The sequence below is a fragment of the Macaca fascicularis genome, chromosome 18 (assembly GCF_037993035.2).
Source record: "Macaca fascicularis isolate 582-1 chromosome 18, T2T-MFA8v1.1".
In the NCBI taxonomy this organism is placed as follows: domain Eukaryota; kingdom Metazoa; phylum Chordata; class Mammalia; order Primates; family Cercopithecidae; genus Macaca; species Macaca fascicularis.
This window is the reverse complement of record NC_088392.1, coordinates 61,330,324-61,350,289: the sequence shown is the minus strand read 5'-3', so window position 1 is coordinate 61,350,289 and position 19,966 is coordinate 61,330,324. Positions and strand designations below refer to the sequence as shown.

The window sequence follows — 19,966 nt, the reverse complement described above, 5'->3', positions numbered from 1 at the left end:
ATTTACACTCCTACCAACAGTGTAAAAGCTCCTTTTTCTTCACAAACTTGCCAGCATCTCTTGTTTCTTAACTTTTTAATAATCACCATTCGGACTGGCATGAGACGGTATCTCATTGTGGTTTTGATTTGCATTTCCCTAATGATCAGTGATGCTGAGTTTTTTTCATATGTTTGTTGGCTGCATGAATATCTTATTTTGAGAACTGTCTGCTCATGTCCTTTGCCCACTTTTTTATGGGATTGTTTTTTTCTTGTAAATTTATTTAAGATCCTTGTAGACTGTGGATATTAGGCGTTTGTCAGATTGAAAGGTTGCAAAATTTTTCTCCTATTTTATAGGTTGTCCATTCACTCTGATGATAGCTCTTTTATTCTGCAGAAGCTCTTCAATTTAATTAGATCCCATCTGTCAATTTTTGCTTTTGTTGCAATTTTTTTTTTTTTTTGGTATGAACTCTCTGTCCGTGCCTATGTCCTAAATGGAATTGCCTAGATTTCCTTCTAGGTTTTTTGCAGTTTCAGGTGTTACATTTAAGTCTTTAAACTATCTTGAGTTAATTTTTGTATACAGTATAAGGAAATGGTCCAGTTTCATTTTTCTGAATGTGGCTAGCCAGTTGTCCCAGCACCATCTATTAAATAGGGAATCTTTTCCCTGTTGCTTGTTTTTGTTGGTTTGTTGAAGATCAAATGGTTGTAGATGTGCCGTCTTATTTGTGAGTTCTCTATTTTGAGAACACATGTTTCTAAGGGTCTAATAATATTCATTGTTGGTGAGGGCACAGTGAGATTGTCATGTTACTTCTAGAAACATAAATGAGCACAGGGGTTTTCTTTTCCTTTTCTTTCTTTTTTTTTTTTTTTTTTAAGAAAACAACTTGGTAATACGTATCCAAACTTTGGAGGAGTTTCTATGCTGTAATCCATTTACTCTGCCTTTTGGAAACGTAATTATGTAAATAATTATAATGCAAACAAAATTTTCTATATAAAGCATTCACTGTAACAAAAGCAATATTAAAAAATTAGAAACAATCTAGACATTCAACAATGAAAAAGTGACTAAATCAAGTATGAGATATGGATAGAAAGAAATATATTGAAACCATTCAGAAACATTTCAGTAGCAAAAGGAATGCCTAAAGTATGATGTTAAATGGAAAAAGCATAACATAGGCCTGTGGTAGGAGACTATTCTGATTTTGCATTAAAAAATTTCTTGTATTCTTGCTCTTTTTTAAAATTATTAAAAGTCCATACTGTATTCATATTTCCTCAGTTTTTACCTAATGCCCTTTATCTGTTCCAAGATCTCACTCAGGACACCACATTACATTTAAATGCCACATCCACTTAGGCTCCCTGTGGCTGTGACTGTTTCTCAGACTTACCTTGTGTTTGATGACTTTGACATTTTTGACGTGCACTGGTCAGATATTTTTTAAAGAATGTTCCTCAGTTGGGATTTGTCTAACATTTTTCTCATTATTAAACTGGAGTTACTTTGGGTTCTTGGGAGGAAGACCACAGAGGTGAAGGGCCATTCTCATCACTTTTTATCAAGGCCACACACTATCAGCAGGACTTATCACTGTTGATGTTGACCTTGGTCACCTGGCTGAGGTGTGTTTGTCAGGTTTCTCTATCATAAAGTTTCTCTTTTACTCCCTTTGCACACTGTCCTCTTTGGAAGGAAGTCACTATACACAGCCCACACTTAAGGATCGAAGATCCGTCTCCTTGAGGGAGTGGCTACAGAAATGTTTTGGAATTTTTCTGCAGAGGAGAGTCATCTCTTCTCCCCCATTTATTTATTTATTCAATCATTTATTCATATGAAGGTGAAATCATGAATGTTTATTTTATTATTTCAGCTATAACCCAATAGTACTTTATTAATTTTGTTGTTCAAATCATTCCAGCTTTGGCCGGCTCTTATGTCACTTTATTTTTTCTTTTTCAAATTTTATTTTAGATTCAGGAGTCAAATGTGCAGGTCTGTTACCTGAGTATATTGCTTGATGCTGAGGTTTAGGGTACACCCAGGTCCTGATCATAGTACCCGACAGTTTTTCAACACTAGCCTCCCGCCTTCCCTGACCTTCTAGTAGTCCCCAGTGTCTATTGTTGCCATGTTTATGTCCACAAGTACCCAATGTTTAGTTCCCCTTATAATTGAGAACATACAGTATTTGGTTTTCTGTTTCTGCATAAATTTGCTTAGGATAATGGCCTCCAGCTGCATTCATGTTGCTGCAAAGGACATGATTTCATTGTTTCTTAATGGAAGCATGGTATTCTATTGTGTATATGTACCACATTTTCTTTGTCCAATTCATGTAGGTGGATGGTCATGTAGTTGGATTTCATGACTTTGCTATCGTGAATAGTACTGCAATGGACATGTTAGTACCCATGTCTTTTTGGTAGAACAACCTGCTTTCTTTTGGATGTATACTGAATGAGATCGTTGGGTTGAATGGTAGTTTCAAGTCTTTGAGAAATCTCCAAACTGCTTTCCACACGGGTTAAACTAATGTATATTCCCACCAATAGTGTACAAGTGTTTCCTTTTTTTCCACAGCCTCACCACCATCTACTGTTTTTTGACTTTTTAATAATTGTCATTCTGACTGGTGTGAGATGGCATCTCATTATGGTTTTGATTAGAATTTCTCTGACGACTAGTGATGAGGAGTAATTTTTCCTATGTTTGTTGGGCACTTGTATGTCTTCTTTTGAGGAGTGCCTGTTCATGTCTTTTGACTATTTTTAAATGGGGTTATTTGTGTTTTGCTTGTTCAATTAAGTTCCTTATAGATTCTGGATATTAGACCTATATTAGATGCAGTTTGTGAATATTTTCTCCCATTCTTTGGGTTGTCTGTTTACTCTGTTGATGGTTTCCTTTGCTGTGCAGAAGTTCTTTAGTTTAATTAGGTCCCACTTGTCAATTTTGTTTTTGTTGCAGTTGCTTTTCAGGACTTAGTCATAAATTATTTCCCAAGGCTGATGTCCAGAATGGTGTTTCCTAAGTTTCCGTCTAAGATTCTTACAGTTAGTGGTCCTACATGTAAATCTTTAATCCATCTGGAGTTAATTTTTGTGTATGGTGAAAAATAGGTATGCCATTTTATCCTTCTGCATATGGCTAGTCAGTTATGCCAGCACCATTTAGTGAATAGGGTGTCATTTCTCTTTTGCTTGTTTTTGTTGACTTGGTCAAAGATTACATGGATATAGATGTATGGCTTTATTTCTGGGTTCTATATTCTGTTCATTTGTCTGTGTGCCTATTTTTGTACTAGTACAATGGTCTTTTGTTTACTGTGCCTCATAATGTAGTTCAAGCTTGTCCAACCTGTGGCCTGCAGGCTGCATGCAGCCTAGGATGGTCTTAAATGTAGCTCAACACGAATTCATTAACTTTGTTAAAATATGAGATTTTTTAAATTTTATTTTTTTGTAAGCTCCTCAACTATTGTTAGTGTATTTTATGTGTAGCCCAAGACAACTCTTCCAGTGTGGCCCAGGGAAGCCAAAAGATTGGACACCTCTGGTATATAGTTTGAAGTCAAGTAATTTGATGCTTCTGGCTTTCTACTTTTTGCTTAGGCTTGCCTTGGTTATTTGGATTATTTTTGGTTGCTTATGAATTTTAGAATAAAATTTTCTTCCAGTTCTGTGAAAAATGACATTGGTAGTTTGATAGGAATAGTACCGAATCTATAGATTGCTTTGCGCAGTATGGCTGTTTTAATGATATTGATTCTTCTAATTCGTAAGCATGGAATGCTTTTCCATTTGTGCCATCCGTGATTTCTTTTAGTAGTGCTTTGTAGTTCTCTTTGTAGATAGCTTTTACCTCCTTGATTAGCTGTATTCCTAAGTATTTTATTTTATTTATTTATTAGCTACAATTGTAAGTGTGATTGCATTGTTGATTTGGCTCTCAGCTTGAATGTTATTGGTGTATAGAAATACTACTAATTTTTGTACGTTGATTTAGTATCCTGAAACTTTGCTGGAGACATTTATCAGTTTCAGGAGCATTTTGGTGGAGTCTTTAGGGATTTCTAAGTATAGAATCTTATTGTCTGGGAAGAGAGATAGTTTGACTTCTTTTGCTGTTTGGATGCCCTTCATTTTTTTCTGCTGCCTGATTGCTCCAGCTAGCATTTCCAATGCTATGTCGAATAGGAGTAGTGACAGTGGGCATCCTTGCCTTGTTCCAGTTTTCAAAGTGAATTCTTCCAGTTTTTGCCTGTTCAGTATGATGTTGGCTGTGGGCTTGCTATAGATGGCTCTTATTATTTTGATGTATGTTCCTTTGATGTATACCCAGTCTATTGAATATTTTTATTATGAAGGGATATAAGATTTTAATGAAAGCTTTTCCTGTGTCTACTGAGATGATCAAATGATTTTTTGTTTTTAATTCTGTTTGTGTGGTGAATCACATTTATTGATTTTTATACGATGAACCAACCTTGCATCCCAGGAATAAAGCCTACTTGATTATGATGAGTTAACTTTTTATGTGCTGTTGAATTCTGTTGAATCTTATTGAGGGTTTCTGCATCTATATTCATCAAAGATATTGGCTGGTAATTTTCTTTTTGGTTGTTGTGTCTTTGCCAAGTTTGGTGTCAAGGTAATACTTGCTTCATATAATAAATTAGGTAAGAGTGCCTCATCCTTGATATTTTTGAAATAGTGTCAGCAGAAACTATTTCATGGTACTGGCTCTTCTTTGTTTATCTGATAGGATTTGACTGTGAATCCATCTTTTCCAGGCTTTTATTGCTTGGTAGTTTTTTAAATGACTTATTTAATTTAAGAACTTTATATTGGTCTGTTCAGTGTTTCAATTTCTTCCTGATTCAATTTTGGGAAATTGTGTGTTTTCAGGAATTTTTCCATTTCCTCTCAGTTTTCTACTCTCTGCATGTAGAGATGTTGATAATAGTCTCTGAGACTACTTTGTATTTCTGTGGGATTGGTTGTAATATCACCTTTATTGTTTCTGATTGTACTTAATTGAATCTATTTTTTTCTCTGTTAATCTAGCAGTCTATTAATTTTTTCTTCCTTTTAAATAAACACCTTTTGGTTTCATTGATACTTCATATGGAATTTTGGTCTTAGTTTTTTTTTTTTTTTTTTGGTTGTTGTTTTAATTTCTGTTCTAAATTTACTTATTTCTTTTCTTCTCCTAGCTTTGGAGTTAGTTTGTTCTTATTTTTCTAGTTACTCTAGATGTAATGTTAGATCATTCATTTGAGATCTTTCTAACTTTTTTAGTAGGCATTCAGCACTATAAACTTTCTGTTTAACACTGCTTTTGCTGCATTCCAGAGACTTTGGTATGTGTGTCTCTGTTTTCATTTATTTGAAGCATTTTTTGATTTCTGCCTTGATTTTATTGTTCAACCCAAAGTCATTCAGGAGCAAGTTGCTTAATTTACAAGTACATATGTGGTTTTGAGAGATCTTGATGTTAATTCCCATTTTGGTTCCATTGCTGTCCAAGAGTATTATTGGTACAATTTTGAATTTTTTAAAATTTATTCAGAGTTGCTTTATATCTGAGCGTGTTGTTGATGTTGTTCTGTGTGCAGATGAGATAAATGCATATTCTGTGCTTCATGGGTAGAGTATTCTGTCATGTCTATAGGGTCCAATTGGTTGTCAAGTCCAGAATTTCTTTGTTAGTTTTCTGCCTTGATGATTTGTCTAATGCTGTGAGTGGGGTGTTGAAATAGACCACTGTTATTGTGTAGTTGTGTAAATCTTTTGTAGTTACAGTAGTGCTTGTTTTATGAATCTGGTTACTCTAACTTTGGGCATGTATATGTTTAGGTTAGTTAAGTCTCCTTGTTGAATTCAACCCTATATTGTTATGTAATGCCCTTCTTTGTCTTTTTTTACTGTTGTTAGTTTAAAGTCTGTCTTTTTTTCTTTTTCTAATATAAGAATAGTAATCCTTGCTTTTTTATTTGTTTCCATTTGTCTGGTAGAGCTTTCTCTATCCCTTTCGTTTGAGCCTATGGATGTCATTACGTGTGAGATGGGTCCCTTTAAGACAGCAGATAGATGGTTCTTGTTTTTTAATTTATCCTGCCACTTTGTGCCTTTTACATGGGACATCTAGACTATTTACACTCAAGTTTAATAATGACGTGAGGTTTTGATCCTATCATGAAGTTGCTATCTGTTTGCTTTGTAGTGTCTACGGTGTTTTTGCTTTACAGAGTTTGTGGTTTATGTACTTAAGTGTGTTCTTGTGATAGCAGGTATCATTCTTTTGTTTCCATGTTGAGAACTCCCTTTAGAAGCTCTTCTAAGGCTGGTCTAGTAGTAACAGTGCTTGCTTGTTTGGAAAATATTTTATTTTCCCTTCCCTTATGAAGTTTAGTTAGGTGGGACATGAAATTCTTGGCTGGAATTACTTTTCTTCAAGAAGGCTGAAAATAGGTCCCCAGTTTCTTCTGGCTTATAAGGTTTTTTTTGTGAAGTCTGTGCTTGGCCTGATGGGGTTCCCTTTGTATGTGATCTTCCCATTTTTCTCTTGTGGCCTTAAGATTTTTTTCTTAGCATTGACCTTGCACAATCTGGTGACTATATCACTTGGTGATGTTTGTTTTGTATAATATCTTGCAGGTGTTCCCTGGATTTCTTACATCTGGATGTCTACCTGTCAAGCATGACTAGAAAATTTTTCTCGAATTATTTCCTCAAATATATATTCCAGATTGTTTTCTTTTTCTTCTCTCTCAGGAATGGCAGTAATCCATAAGCCTGGTTGCTTTACATAATCTAATATTTCTTTAAAGTCTTTGCTCATTTTTTTTCAATTTTTTAAGAAATATGTTTGTCAGAAAGGGTTAGTTGAAAAGACTGTTTTTCTAGCTCTTAAATTCTTTCTTCTGCTTGGTACAATCTGTTGGTAAAGCTCGAAATTATATTTTGAAATTCCTTCAGTGAGTTTTTCAATTTCAGAAGCTTAGATTTATTTCTTTTTAAGATGTTTATCTCTTCCTTCATTTTCTGTATTGCTACAGAAGTTTCTTTGTGTGGATTTTCAACCCTGTCTTGGATCTCAATAAGCTTCCTTGTAATCCATGCTTTGAATTCTTTATCTGTCATTTCTGAGTTTCCATTTTGGTTAAGGACCACTGGTGGAGAGCTAGTGAATCTTTTAGTGGTGTCACTAGATTCGTATTTTTCATGGTTCTAGAATTCTTGTGCCGCCTTCTTCTTTTCTGGAGCTGTTGACACTTCTAATTTTTGTAATTATTTTTGTGTGGGTAGGATCTTTTCTTTCTTTTTTTTATAATGTTGTTATTATTATTATTTTTATTATTTTATATCAATTTCTCTTTCACCCCTACTTAGGGGATGTGACTGTAGAGAATGCTGGGTAGGATCTTTTGTTTTTTGCATCTACGACCCTATTACTTTTTTCAGCAGGTTTTATACTAAACTGTGCAGTTTATCCTACCAATCCACAGATAGCACTTATAGGTAAGAACTGTCTGAGGCCAAGATGGCAGGGTAAGTACTTGATCTTTGTTTAATGACAGAAGCTCTCTGTTGCTTCAGACAATTTAATGATTTGCAGAATTTACAGTTTTCTGAGTTCCCTGCTCAGTCCCTGGGAGGTGGGAATGGTGGCATAAGACTAAGCAGGTCCCCGATGGTAAGCACAAGCACCAGTGCCAGTGGAGAATACAGTGGGTAGTCACTAGGCACACAAAGGTGTGCACACAAAGGTATGGAGTTGGGAAACCTCCTTAGCTCCAAGTTCTCTGCATGGGGATAGGGGTGTGGCCTAAACTCATAATCCAGAAGAGTGGATGCTACAGACTTTTGGAGATCTGCCTGGGCATGGAGCAGACCAAGCACCCTTGCACTAACATTTCTGCATAGGAGGGGTGGAGTAAACTCAGGCTGCTGTACCAAGGAAGCAAGTGCCCGGAATTCCTGGAAATCTCACTTTGCATGGAACAGAGAGGGTCTTGCTGCACCACAATCTATGTTCAGGAAAGGTGAGATGGCTCAGGCTGCTGAGATGGCTCAGGCTGATGAATGGGTGCTCTGAATGCCTGGTGAGCTTCTTGGCTGTGAAGTAGAGAGTGTGTCCTTGTACCAGAATCTCTGCACAGAAAGAGTGGGGTGGGTCAGACTGCGGATCCAGGTGAATGATGCTCCAAACACCTAGAGATCTGCCTGGGCATGGAGCAGCGAGGGCCCCCTGCACCAGGATCCCTACACAGGAGGAGTGGGGCAACTCAGGCTTCTGGATCAAGCTGGCAGTTTCTGTGACTACCTGGAGATCTTCCTGGGCATGTAGCAGAGAGGGTCCTCGTACACCAGGATCTCTGCACAGGAAGAGTGGGGTGGCTCAGGCTGCTGAATAAGGTGAATGGGTGCTCTCAATGCCAGGAAATCTGCCTGTGCGTGGAGCAGAAAGGACCCTGCTGCACCAATCTATGTCTAAGCACTGTGGTAGTGCAGGCTCTTGAACCAGGTGAATTGGCACTCCAAGTGCCTGGAGATCTGCTTGGGTGTGGAGCCAAGAAGGCCCTCCTACACCAAGATCTATGTCCAGCAGGGTGGGACAGTTCAGGCTGCTGGTCCAGGCAACCAGGAGTTCCAAATGCCTGCATGCCTCCCTGGACATGGAGCAGAGAGGGCCCTGCTGCACCTTGATATTAGCGGCAGCCAGAAATGGCACATGCAGATCGAATCCTGGTTGCCAGGCTGGCCTTGGCTGTAAGTTTCACTGCCCAGGAAAAACTCCACCTGTAGCAGCTCTCCTCCTTCCCCAGGCCTGTGATAGGGAAGAAGACAATTCCAGTGCCTATTGATGAGGGGACTTTCCAGAGTTCTGCCTGTGAAGGCCCGTACCTGGCCCTAGAGCAGGCACTGCAGTCTCTGGCCTGGGCCTGAAACACCTGTGTGGCCACACTGCTGGGTCACTAAAGAATGGCTGCCCTTGTATGTACCCAGATTAAAAATGATGTTCTGCTCTCAGCCCTGGGTGTAGGAGAATGTCTGCAGCATTTCCCAGTGTCTTTCCCTCAATGCATCTTCAAGCCTTTTCCCTAAGTTAACTCCAGGGCTCGGGAGAAGCAAAGTGCTCTCTCTCGGCTTGGGTTGCTCAGATCCCCAGTGGGAAGGTGAGGAAGACAGGGATGCTCTCTCCCTTTCTCACATACTGGAGCTTCACTCACTTTTATCAGCCAGATGCTGATACAGAGCGTGGGGGCCGACTGCCACATTCTCCTCCCTCGGTGTTTTTCATGGTTCTGATGGATTCCCGTTTTTCTTCTTGAAATAAGGCTCACAGCATGGCTCTTTGCGCGCTAACTTGCTATTTTCAGGCTGAGTCATGGTGAAAGCTTCTAATCTGCCATCTTGGAAAAAAGAAACATCTCTTGGCCTTTTATTTTGGTTCTACTGCAATCACACTTGCCAACTCCCTCATTCTCTCTGCATGTATTTCTCTCTCTATTTTTTAGAGCTATCTGTGTATTTGTTTGCATAGTAAAAAGATAAGAAGGATTTATAGCTATGTGTTAGCAGTGTTTGTTGTTGGGTAATGGGATTACTCACAGTTTTCATTTTTTTCCTATAAATTTTTTCTCAATTTCAGGTAATTATTAGACATCAGGAAAATCATTGTAAAGCCAACGAGAATTATAACTTAAAAGAGATTCTGTACTTACGACAAAATGCAGCTTGTTAGCCACCAATAAATCTGCAGTCTTTTTACACGTCTCCTAGAGAGCTAGTCATTTTTATTCACAAAGGACAAATTCTTGACTTTGTACTTGGTTACCTTAGAGCTTTTCTCTTAATTTAACATCTCTGCTCTTTTGGATTTTAATGCGGGAGGGTGAGGTGGGGAGGGGGAGTGAGAAAACTTCCCCTTGATATAACATTCTCTCTATCGAGTTTTAAATATATCCCAGTATTGTCCATCATAAATGCAGTCTTTAAAAATCACACATACTGAAGTGCTGTTTTACATTCTTGTCCATTACTTTTTCTCAAAATAATAAGTCCATAAATAAGTCCATAGGAGTTAAAATCCTAAGTGAGTGTCAAAGAATAATGTGTGAGTCTATATTTCATTGCTATAAGGAAATACCTAAGACTGGTCACATCATATTATAATTTATAAAGAAAAGAGGTTTATTTGGGCTGGGTGTGGTGGCTCACACCCATAATCCCAGCACTTTGGGAGGCCGAGGTAGGTGGATCACAAGGTCAGGAGATCGAGACCACCCTGGCTAACATGGTGAAACCCCATCTCTACTAAAAACACACAAAAAATTAGCTGGGTGTGGTGGCGGGCGCCTGCAGTCCCAGCTACTCGGGAGGCTGAGGCATGAACCCAGGAGGTGGAGCTGGCAGTGAGCCAAGATCACGCGACTGCGCTCCAGCCTGGGTGATAGAGCAAGACTCTGTCTAAAAAAAAAAAGAAAAGAAAAGAGGTTTATTTGCCTTATCATTCTGCAGGCTGTACAAGCATTGCACTCACATCTGCTTGGCTTCTGGTGAGGCATTGGGAAGCTTTTAGTCATAGCAGAAGAGAGGGGACCTGGTGTGTCACATGGGGAGACAGGAAGCAAGAGAGAGATGAGAGGAGTCCCAAACTCTTTTTAACAATCAGCTCTCATGTGAACTAACAAAGTGAGAACTCACTTATTACCATGGGGATGGCACCAAGCCATTCATGAAGGACCACCTCTGTGATCCAAACACTTCCACAAGACCCCATGTTCAATACTGGGGATTGCTTTTCAGCGTGAGATTTGGAGGGGATAAACATGCAAACTATATCAAATAGGATGTAAAAACCTTAGGTCTCTTGTCTTTAAAAGTAGTTAATTCATTCATTTCTTTATTAATTAAAAACAGTTTTAATATTTAAAAATTCCTTCACTTCTCTTATTAATTAAAACTAGTTTTGACACCTATGCATTTTGTTATTTGGTGTTGGAGGATGTCCTCCTATCCTCAAATACTTGCAATCTAGGAGTTGAAAATGTTATGTGACTGAGTAAACAGGATACAGTTAGAAAATCAAATACACTGTAGAAGATAAAGAATAAAATGCTATAGACTTCAGAGAAAGAACTAAATTAACATACCTTTAAAACTTTATAATAAATGCAGATAAAAATACAGTAATATAATACACTTTAGAAACAATTTAACAGTGTGATTAAGCCAATTTTCAATTAGATATAATAAATTTCAGTCGCTTATCATAAACTCATCTGAAAAATAGATTGTAGTAGCTCAGAGAGGCATTTACTTACACAAATGTCAAAACAGATAATAGGCCTTTGCTCACTTTTTCTTACATATCACAATCTTCAGCACCACTCATCTCCTACTTATAATGGCAAAAGGAAATATCTGGCCAATATATAAGAATATACAGTAGTCCTATTTGTAATTAATAGCCTATGTGTTAACATCAAATTATATAATGACAAAAGCAGAATTAGAATGAGATTAAGAGTGACATCGAAGTGTAGATGAAACCAATGAAATGGTTGATATTGGACAGAGTTTGACCTAGATAAATGGCAGTTTCACATGGTTCATCGTAATAGGTATTTGAAGACTAAACAAGTGTAGGATTTTAAGAAGGCATCTCTCAATGAGATGTTTGACTATAAGTGCATTGAATTAACAAAATCTGTTTTTTAAAATCTGGTGGTGTGCAACTGAGGTTCCAAATTTATAATATCTGTATTCAAAGCAAACTTTATACTTTTCTTTAATTGGAAAGGACACAGTGCACCATATACTTTGACCTTAACATGTATGCTACCTTGCAAATTCTTTAAACCACTTACAATTCCTCAAACATTTATAGGCATGGAAATAATGTCTAATAAAACTAATTTGGCTGTTTGATGAATACGGACATATTGATTCTTATTGTGGCAAAACATATTTATCTTATGGGCCTATACATTTGCTGATAACATGCTTATTTCCACATTATTCAGCCTGGGCTAATTCTAGAATGGAAAATTAGAATGTAACAGTGTGTTTAAATTTCCATCCATTTTCATAGTAAGAGAGCAGACTTCTTTGTATGCTGGCCATATGCGTTTAGATACAGGGACACGTGTGGAAAACATTAGTTGGTATGCTGTTCTTGGTATGACAATACTGCTTAATAAAAATATATACAGCTACTGAGGAGGCTGAGGCAGGAGAAGCGCTTGAACCCAGGAGGCGGAGGTTGCAGCGAGCCAATATCGTGCCACTGCACTCCAACCTGGGAGACAAGAGCAAAACTCCGTATCAAAAAATATATATATATATAAACACATGTTATATATGTTATGTATAAATCTATATAATATATAATAAATATATTATAAATAAATCTATACAATATATTATATAATAAATATATATTTATATAACATAATAAATATATATTTAAATATATACATAGCATCTAAGAGGGTACAGTGATGAATTGAACTGTACCATGGTGTCACAATTGTTGACTTTGGTAATGTGTTTTATTCTTTGAGTCATTTAATTTTGTTAGGCAGATGAGTTTTATTTCCTAATCACAAAAAGAGAATATACTCTTCTCTAAGAAATGCTCCCACTCTGTTCTCTCTCTCCACCTTTCCCCCTCTATCAGTTGAAGCGTTAAATCTAATCTTTTGTATCTGAAGGAAGATTCTCCTTATTTTTACTTGGGAGCTGCCTGTGTCTTTCTAATTTTTTAATTACATGCAGTCATACTTGGTTAATTAGAATTAGTATGCCAAAATCCATCTTGGAACTAAATAGAAATTAGTATAGTGAGTCGAGAGAACACAGACAGGAAAAGGTTGAATACTTAATCACTTTTACCATTACACTAGGAAATATTTTTCATCACAACAGTGCATCAATTGTACATCCTTCCTTACCCTAACCTAGGGTCTCTGAACCTCAGCATTGTCCACACTTTCAACTAGCTAATTCTTAGCTGTAGTGGCTTTCCTGTGCATTGTAGGATGTTTAGCAGCATCCCTGACCTCAGATGCCAGTAGCACCACAGTCCCTAGTTGTGAACATAAAACAAAAATGTATACAGACTTTGACAAATATCTCCTGAGAGTCAAAATTGCTGCAAGTTGAGAATCACTGCTCTGACCCCTTGAAAACCTTAACTTAGCTACAGGCAGCCAGGATAAATAAAGCACAAGTTTAAATGTCGTTTGTTCAAAATCCAATTAAAGTTGACTATGACAGCCAATAAAAAGACTAAACATGTGACATACGGCTGTACATGACAACTGGTAAGAGGTTCAAAGGAATTCAATATGATCTCATGAAGAATGAAAAATACCTCTTTTCTTAAAAACATGTTAACACCTAATAAATGTCATAAAATCAGAAGATAGCCAGAAAAAAGGGCTTAATATTAGATGATCATCAAGTAAGAATATAATTAAATTTTTAGTATATATGTCTACTCCTCATTGCAAAACTATACCTGAGTTTTCAAACAGTTGCCAATTGCTAAGTACTATACCTCCTTAATTTCATTCATTAAAAATTGTTATTTTTGTATTCACAAAGTGCTGTGACAGGTATTGCGGGATATATAAGAATTAATACATTACTTCCTCTCTGTAGACGTCTAGGAATGTCCCACTGGCCACGAGTCAGACCAACGCCTTACCCTGGCTCCAGGAGCTCAGTCTGCTCTACAAGGATGGTTTTATGAAAGCCAGGTGCAAAACATTGCCCATTCCTTGTGAATATTTACAGCCCAGCCTTGGAAAGGCTGTTTATGTATATGTATATGGTGTATATATAGATACATTTCAGTGACAACATAAGCAAGTTCCCCCCAAAATATAAGTAACAGAATAAAAACTATTAACTCCTCTTCCTTTCTTTTTCCTTTTCCTCTTTTTGGTAGGGTGGACTATCCTTTTGCTGAGCAGGACTGAAATATAAAACAGAAAACTGGAGAGGGAAGAAGTAACACTATATAGAAGAAAATTCATAATGCAAAAAGGTCTGCATGGAAGAGGATTGAAGAGCCAGATGATGGATGAGAGCCAAAAGGTTTGGAGGTATTTAGAATGATTGCTGCTGAGAATTGTGGAATTTAAATTTTTAATCCAATCTGTCTTAGCAGGAGATTTCAACACAATTACCAATAATGTCAATTATTTAATAATTTGATAGAAAACAACTTGTAAAGAGTCAGTGAGAATCAACATTTTTGTGGTGAGTTTACTTTTTAGTCCAGCTCTCAGTCCCTTTACAGGGACAATCAACATCCTTGCAAAACATTTGTGGGAGCAAATGGAAAACTTGGCTCCAGAATTGGTACCAACAAACTCATGTTTGAGCCTCTTCATTTGAGCCCACACTTTCTTATTCTTATTTTTCCGACGTCTTACTCATGTTGGCTTTGGATACTTACCTTGGACTCTTAGATCTGATGAGGCATTTAATTGGATGTGTTTCTTCAGTTCATTTTCTCAGACATGTTTCTGATAATTCTGAGAAAAAATAAGCACCTTTTACCCTAACATAGGAAACTCAAATTACCAGGAACAAACTTTTCCTCATTTTTCTGGTGGGAGAAATTATTTTTGGATAGTTACTTAGGACCTGATCTATAAGCTGCAGGCAACACATGGAGTCCTTGTAACTCTAAAATTTGTGCTATGCTTCCCAGAAACACCTGTGTACTGTTCGAGATTCTTACAGTTTGAGGTGACAGAAATGGAACTGTATGTAGCCTAAGCAGAAAAAATAAAAAAGTGAAAAAAAAAGGTAGAGTGTGCACAGAGGGATTTATTGGCTCATGTAATTGAATTAAAAAATCTATTGGCAGATGGCTTCAGGCACTGGGAGATCTGAGGCATAATGTTTTTAGCTTTCTCTCACTCTCTTTATCTGTTACTCTTCTCCCATTTCTCAGACATAATCTTTCTCAGACGTAATGGCAAAAAGTAGCCATTTTGCGAACCTGAGATTTACTCTTGCTAAATTATACAATTGTATGAATCAATCAAGCTTCTTGGTTACAAAACGGAAGCTTAATCCATAACTTATGTAAATAAGAAAAACAAATGATTAGATGAATATTCAATAGTCCACCAAATTAATAAGAGATCTAGGAAACTGGGCAGGAAAAGTCAGCATATGTTTTAGAGGCTAAGAATCCCAAATCACAGCACAGGATGGATGAAGAAGCTGCTTTGAAGCCACTAGGCACTGCCTTCTGTTGGTACTACTAGTGTTGGACAATAGAAAATTGGTCCAAAGTAACTCTTGTTTTCTGAACTAAACTCACAAAGCTTTCTACGTATTCCTGAATAGCAGTATCAGAGTAGAATAGTGTAGGTCTTATGCTTGCGTTTTAATTGCCAGAGAGCAGATAAGGAGTTTCTGTGCCCCCTTCTGCTTTTGTAATGAGTGGGTTCTGCCTCTAAACAAGGTCTGAATAATGAGAGGGCCGGGCGCGGTTGCTGACGCCTGTAATCCCAGCACTTTGGGAGGCTGAGGCAGGCAGATCACAAGGTCGGGAGTTTGAGACTAGCCTGACCAACATGGTGAAACCCTGTCTCTACTAAAAATACAAAAAAATTAGCCGGGCGTGGTGGCGGGTGCCTGTAATCCCAGCTACTCAGGAGGCTGAGGCAGGAGAATGGCATGAACCCGGGAGGCAGAGCTTGCAGTGAGCCGAGATTGTGTCACTGTACTCCAGCCAGGGCAACAGAGCAAGACTCTATCTCAAAAAAAAAATTAAATTAAAAATAAATAAAGAGAATTCCATTCATATAGAAAATACTTTCAGATGCTGTGTTTCAAAAATTGACAAATACCTATTATAGTCTACATTTTTAGTAGAGATGGAGAGAAGATGAATTTAAGTATTTAAATGCATAAATGACACATAAAAGAGGAAGAAAAAGTAGGTAGAAGTTACAGTCCTTGTTTCTTTATCTGAGGGTTAGAACTGGCATGTATAAATTCTTTTCTACAATGTACTTCACAATTCCTTTTACTTGAGCTAAGAACTGAGTTGCTTGGAGTTAAATTATTTGTTAAGTGGGGTGATCTGGGGGCCCTCAGTGAACTTACTTTTATAAGGTTGTCATAATTTTCCATCAGTTGTTACTACTGAGCATCAAATCCAAGAAATCTCTGAATTTCCATTGTGAAGTAGCAATATGTGTTTTCTATTTTATTGTCAATAACCATAACTCTATTGCAATATAATCTCCTTGCTGCTTGCCCTCCCATTGGAGGAACAGGCTCAATATAGTGAAGTGGAATTACCAGCTTTTGGTTGAATGCAACCCTTGGTGAGCAAAGTGTTCCCTACAAGCTAGCACTTTCATTGCGGCTTCCACATGTCATTCTTTTTTTCTATAAAGCCAGCTAATTTTATTTGATTCTCACTTAAAGTCAATGATTCTTTGGAATACCATCCCAACTACTTACTGCTTTTGTAAGTACAATGATTTCCTAGTCATAAGCAATGCTGTTAGCATAAAACGATGGTACAGTAGTCAAACTATAAGGCTACAACTAGTATGGCTTCAAAATGATAAAATACAAATCAGAATCAATTTATCCTCTAGTGATGGCAGGTTGTTTCCCTTGAAGGTGGACGGTATTGAAGGCATGAGCCTGTCCTCAGGCATCTGGTTGTTCTTAGATAAGAGGTTCAAATTTGTTCCCTGCTGCTGTGTATTAGGTTCTTACCTGGGTGGTAGACAAATCAGTTTATATGACAGAATTTACCTGTGTTGAGCTGAATCCTACCAACATATTTTTATGCACTTCTTGGTAGTTCTTTCAATTAACTTCATATCTGCTTAAGCTAGCTGATATAAGTCTCTCAGTATACTATCAAGACCTCTGAATATTTCAGGCATTTGGTTCACAGAATAAAGACTCTTGCTATCCATGAAGGGAGGTGGGGCCTTGCTTTCCAACAATTTCCAGGCAATGATGAACTTCTCTCAAAAGGGAAGCACGTTTATATGGTCAGAAATTTTATTGGTTCTCGGCCGGGCACGGTGGCTCAAGCCTGTAATCCCAGCACTTTGGGAGGCCGAGACGGGCGGATCATGAGGTCAGGAGATCGAGACCATCCCGGCCTACACGGTGAAACCCCGTCTCTACTAAAAAATACAAAAAAAAAAAAAAAACTAGCCGGGCGAGGTGGCAGGCGCCTGTAGTCCCAGCTACTCGGGAGGCTGACGCAGGAGAATGGCGTAAACCCAGGAGGCGGAGCTTGCAGTGAGCTGAGATCCGGTCACTGCACTCCAGCCTGAGCGACAGAGCAAGACTCCATCTCAAAAAAAAAAAAAAAAAAGAAATTTTATTGGTTCTCATAGCTGCTATAACAAATTTAATGCCTTAAAATAACACAAATGTATTATCCCACAGTTCTGTGGGTCAGAAGAGTGTGCAATCAGTTTCACTGGGAAGGTGTTAGTAGGGCTTGTTCCTTTTGGAACCTCTGAGGGGAGATTCCAATTTGTGCCTTTTTAATTTTCTAGCATCTGCTGGCATTCCTTGGCTTGTGGCCCCTTCCTCCATCTTCAGAGTGCATCACTCAGATCTGCTTCTATTGTCACATAGCCTTCTTTCTCTCTGTAGTCAAGTTATCTCCCTCAACCTCCCTCTCATGAGGCCGCTTGTGATTGCACTTAGGGCCTACTTGGACAATTCAGGATAACATCTCTAATTCAAGATGCTTAATTTAATCACATATGCATAGTTCTTTTTGTCATATAAGATAACATCCAAAGGCTCCAGGGATGAAAACTTAGGTATCTTTGGGGTTATTATTCGGCCTGCCCCAGGAACAGATTCTACCATATGGAAGATGAAACACAGAACAAAACAAAAACACTTCAAGCATTAAAAAAAAAAATCCCACCCCTGATGAAAACTTTGAATGGTTTACTTGAGTCACATGTCCTTCTCTGAATCTAAGAGAGGGTTGAGAATAATCCCATCCAATTGACATAGAATTAATCTCCCAAGCAAATGGCTAATATTTACAAAGCATTTAATATATGCTTGACACTGTGTTAAGCACTTTGCTTAGATTATATTTTGTAGTTCTCTCAATTATCCTACAGAAAACAAATAATAATTACCTAGATTTCACAAATGAGAAAAGTGAGGCACAGGGAGGTACATAACCAGTACCAAAGTTGCAGAGAAGTGGGATATGAATCCAGACATTTTAATTTCAAAGCCCACATGTTTAACCATTAAGGGAAAAATGAGAGGTAGATAAAAAGGTCTCCACTACCAGTTGTGAGTATACTGTGAGTGTATTGTCACTGACTGATTCTCCTGAAGCAGGGACCGAGATGGAGTTTGGGGTGTAAGATGGCTGTCACTTCTGTGAAAGGTAAGAGAAGGGAACAGAATAGGGCAGACGGAGAAGTCAAACTTTGACACAGATTTGACAAACCTTGGTCAACTAGGTAAGCTCTGGAGCAAATTTCGCCCATCAGAGTGTCTTCCATTGTTTTTCTCCTATAGCAAGGCTTTTTTTTTTGAGACGGAGTCTAGCTCTGTCGCCCAGGCTGGAGTGCAGTGGCCGGATCTCAGCTCACTGCAAGCTCCGCCTCCCGGGTTTACGCCATTCTCCTGCCTCAGCCTCCTGAGTAGCTGGGACTACAGGCGCCCGCCACCTCCCCCGGCTAGTTTTTTTTGTTTTGTATTTTTTAGTAGAGACAGGGTTTCGCCGTGTTAGCCAGGATGGTCTCGATCTCCTGACCTCATGATCTGCCCATCTCGGCCTCCCAAAGTGCTGGGATTACAGGCTTGAGTCACCGCACCCGGCCAGCAAGGCTTTTATATGGTCACTTTGCTCAGTCACTGTGGTGGGTTGTTGTGGAAAGACATAACCTCAGGCAAGGTGGTTCTTAGGACTTGAGGCAAATCTAAAGGAGCCAACAGCTCAAGGCTGTCTGCTGATCTCAATTCTTTTAGCTGGACAGAGTCCTTCCTCAGAGGGACATCTGGGATTGGAGTACATCTCTGTGCTTACCACACCTATCATTTAGACTAGTTTTCAACCTTCACCACACATTACAATCACGTGAGGAGCTTCTGAAAAAATAACAGTACCAGGATCTTACCCTAGTCTCTTTAAATCTAAATCATTAGAGTAAATCAGAATATCAGCATTTTAATAGAATCTCCAAGGTGATTACAATATGTGACTAGGATTGAGAATCATTGATTGAGGGCAAACCTAAGGAAGTAGATAAATTCTTGGAACATCCAAAAGTAAGGGAAAATATTTTCATTGTTTCAAAAACCACTTGAGTTTTTGCAAAATTCATTTGTGATAAGGTATTTATAAACAAATATTTCAACTCATTTTTCTACAACTTGTTTTCATATTTAGAAGTATAAATAAAAAGACACATGCACTCACTCACAAAACACACATAACTTCATGTAAGTTTTACTGAAATATTTCCAGAATCCCCCAAGCCTGCTCATATGGTGTTGAGAGAAGACAATTTTTATCCTTTTGGTCTTTAAAAAGCTCTCTAAAAAACTTAAGTTCTTTAGCACCATGGAAGCTCAGATGGATGCATTTCCAATTATCTATTTATAAATGAAATTCTGACCTCGCCGCTGGAAAGGTCATGCCAAGTGTGATCTCTCAGCCATATGGCTGAGGAAATGAAGTGGTAAGTTTATTCTTCTGAGATATATGTTAATGCATCAGCTAATTAGTCTTTTCCAAATTTGTGTCACTGCTATTAGAACATATGAGACAGAGAAAAATCTGTGGTATTTAGTTAATAATATACCAACTTACTTTGAAATGAAGCCAGGCAGGTAAACTGGTAATTTTAATTAAGAGACATGTGAGTAAAATCCTCTACTTCTGAATTACATAATTA

At 37.9% G+C, this 19,966-nt stretch overlaps 1 long non-coding RNA gene across 2 annotated transcripts in view; it reads left to right on the top strand.

Annotated features, from left to right (window-relative positions):
• The window catches only part of LOC102134290 (uncharacterized), a 253,831-nt gene that overhangs the window by 89,778 nt on the left and 144,087 nt on the right, over nt 1–19,966 (top strand). For both annotated transcript variants that reach the window (XR_012427059.1, XR_010582739.1), the window contains exon 2: nt 13,972–14,128. This is a non-coding gene — a long non-coding RNA (uncharacterized lncRNA). The remainder of the gene's footprint in view (nt 1–13,971; nt 14,129–19,966) is intronic.